This window comes from Gracilinanus agilis, chromosome 3 (assembly GCF_016433145.1).
Source record: "Gracilinanus agilis isolate LMUSP501 chromosome 3, AgileGrace, whole genome shotgun sequence".
NCBI classification, from domain to species: domain Eukaryota; kingdom Metazoa; phylum Chordata; class Mammalia; order Didelphimorphia; family Didelphidae; genus Gracilinanus; species Gracilinanus agilis.
The window spans coordinates 86,841,107-86,844,831 of NC_058132.1; positions in this window are offsets into that span (position 1 = coordinate 86,841,107).

The window sequence follows — 3,725 nt, forward strand, 5'->3', positions numbered from 1 at the left end:
TCATCTGTCAGTCTGTTTCTAAGGCAACTCTTTTGAAGTTTTATTGTATCCTATTCATTGTATTCATCGATTGGGAATAATGTTGCACAGCCAGATATAACATTTCAGGGGGCTGTATCTTTCCTGCAGGCCGTAGTTTGCCCATCACTGTCCTATATCATGTTAATGGAAACCATACCCTTCAATCCCATACTCAATGAGGATGGAATCTAAGGCACAGGCAGATTTGTGTGTGTGTGTGTGTGTGTGTGTGTGTGTGTGTGTGTGTGTGTGTGTCTATTTGTTCCTTACCTTACCTTATATTGTTGATGTAAATGACTCCTTAAGAGAAAACTCTCTTTATCAAACCAGATCAGCAGATCAGTTTCTGTGTAATGCAGAAATCTAGAAAGTTGTGTCATATATTCAGAGGTTAAGGAACTTGCCCAGAATCAAACATCCAGTATGTATCAGAGGTGGGACTTGAAATTAAGTCTTTCATAGTTCCCAAGTCAGCTCTCTATCCCATTCTACCATGCTGTTTTATAAAGTTAAATAAATGTAACTAAAGGTCCCCAATTACATCTGCTCTATTCAAGACTCTGTCAGGCTTTTGCTTCTTTCTGAGTCTTGTGACTACCCAAGGCATAACCAGAGTGATAGGTTGCCCTACTCCCCACATAACTTAATTTCATTGTATAAATATTTGAGCTATCTTCATCCAGGGTGTGTTGGAGCTAGCTTGAACCATCTGGAGAACCAATGATTAAATTTTCAATTTGAGTATTTTATATTTCAGAAATTGGCAAAATGTTACTAATTTAGTCTTTATTTATTGTTTTATTGATTGTTGAGATAAGAAAGTGATTGAGAAAATGTACATAATGTATAATAAACTTTAAATGGTGTTGTTTATATGGAGTTGGTGGTTATATAATTTCCACATACCCTTGTCCCCCCCCATCCTTACATTAAAATCATTGCCCATTTTCATTTGAAGTTAGAAAATACTTATTAAGGGCCAACTATATGCAGAGCTGTAACTCAACAGCTAGGCAGACAGAGAGAATTCTTATGTAGTTCATATGTAGTTGCTTTCATGGAGCTTATAATTAAATAGGTGAATGAAACACATCCATAAATAATAGTCAATGACTCTGGGACTTCATTAAAAGGACTTTTCTCTAATTCCTATTTATTTTTCTCCACATATTTATTAACTCTAATTTTTCTAGGATTTCATTCACCTCTCTTATCTCTTTCTTATTTATTTTTTTGTTTGATTTATCTAGGTCTGATAGGGGAAGGTTCAGGTCTCCTACTAGTACTATTTTACTATCTATTTCCTTCTTGAGCTCTGCCAGTTTATCCTTCATAAATTTAGATGCTATACCATTTGGTGCATACATGTTGTATGCACCAAACTGCTATTTCTTCATTGTCAATACTGCCTTTTATCAGGATGTAATTACCTTCCCTATCTCTTTTAACCAGATCTATTTTTACTTTGGCTTTGTCAGATATCATTATTGCAACTCCTGCCTTCTTTTTCTCAGTTGAAACAATAGATTTTCCCCCAGCATTTTATTTTTACTGTATGTCTACCTGCCTCATGTGTGTTTCTTGTGGACAACATATGGTAGGATTTGGTTTCTAATCCACTCCCCTTTTATGGGCAAGGTCATCCCATTCACATTAAGAGTTATAATTATCAACTGTGTATTCACCAACATTTTGATTCCCTCTCCTTGTTCTGCCTTTTCTTCTTTAGCTATTTCCTTTTATACCAGTGTTTTGTTTTTAATCAGTCCCCCTATTCCCCTCCCTTATTGGACTTTCCTTTCTCCCCCTTCTCTTCTTATTTCCCTCTTATTCTTCTTTAGGGTCTTTTTAAAACTACCCCCTCCTCTCTCCCTAGTATTGTTTCCCTCCTAACCAGGCTGTTTGTTACACTTCTACTTCTCTATAGGGCACAAATCAATTCTCTGTCCCCAATAGATCTGATTATTTTTTCCCTCTTTAAGTTAATTTCAGTGCACTTAGGAATTAAGTATTTCCTCTCTCCAACTTCTTTACTCTTTCAGTGTTTTTGGTCCTCTCCCCTGTTCCCCCCATATGCTTCTTTATGGAGTATAAATTTACTCCACTTTGTCTCTTTTCCCATTTCCCTGAATATTATCTTCTTTTTTTACCTCTAGTTTTATATATATTTATACATACATACATATATATATCTTGACATTTCATCTCATACAGTTTGTCACTATTCCCTCTAGGTATACTTCTTCCAGCTACCCTGATGATAATAACAATTTTTAAGAGTTACCAATATCATCTTTTCTTATAAGGGATACAAATAATTTGAACTTACTGGGTTCCTTAAAAGAAAAAAAAATTGTTTGTCTTTTGTTTTTTGTTTTTTTTTTTTTCTCTCTCTTAATTACCTTTTGGGGATTCTCTTGAGCTCTGTGTTTGAACATCAATTCTTTTAAGTCTGTTTTTTTTCTTTATGAATGCTTGGAAGTCTTCAATTTTATTAGATGACCATACTTTCCCCTGCAAGAATATAGTCAGTTTTGCTGAGTAGTTGATTCTTGGTTGTAGACCCAGTTCCGTTGCTTTCCGGAAGATCATATTCCATGCCTTCTGGTCCTTCAGTATAGATGCCTCAAGATCCTGTGTCATCCTAACTCTGGTTCCCTGGTATCTGAATGANTATATATATATATATTGACATTTCATCCTATATAGTTTGTCACTGTTCCATCTAAGTATACTTCTTCTAACTACCCTGATGATAATAACAATTTTTAAGAGTTACCAATATCATCTTTTTTATAAGGATACAAATCATTTGAACTTATTGGGTCCCTTAAAGAAAAAGTTATGGTATTTTGTTTTTTCCCCTCTCTTAATTACCTTTTGGTGATTCTCTTGAGTTCTGTGTTTGGGCAGCAAATTTTCTAAATCCAGTTTTTTCTTTATGAATGCTTGGAAGTCTTCAATTTTATTAAGTGACCACACTTTCTCCTGCAAGAATATAGTCAGTTTTGCTTGATAGTTTTGGTTGTAGACCCAGTTCCCTTGCTTTCCGGAATATTATATTCATGCTTTCCAGTCCTTCAATGTAGATGCAGCCAGATTCTGTGTTATCCTACCTGTGGTTCCTTGGTATCTGAATGACTTCTTCTTAGCATCTTGTAATATTTTTTCCTTGGTCTGGTAATTTTTTAATTTGGCTATAATATTCCTGGGAGTTGTTAGTTGTGGATTAAATGTAGGTGGTGATCTGTGGATTCTTTCAATTTCCACTTTTCCCTCTTGTTTGAGAATATCAGGGCAGTTTTCTTGGATAATTTCCTATAGGATGATGACCATGTTTTTCCTTTTGTCATGTCTTTTGGTAGACCAATAATTCTCAAACTGTCTATCCTGGATCTATTTTTAAGATCTGTGGTTGTGTCAATAAGGTGTTCCATATTTTCTTCAATTCTTTCATTCTTTTGATTTTGTTTTATATATTCTTGCTGCCTTGTGAAGTCATTTGGTTTTAGTTGTTGGATTCTGATTTTTAAAGACTGAATTTTATCCCTGACTTTTTGATCATCCTTCTCCTTCTGGTCTGATTTTCTTTCTAGATCATCTTTAATCTTCTTAGTTTCATTTTAAAGCTGGTCAATTTGGGCTTTTAAGAAACTATTTTCTTGTTTTAGTTCATGTATTCACTTTTTCCAATTGTCTTCAGC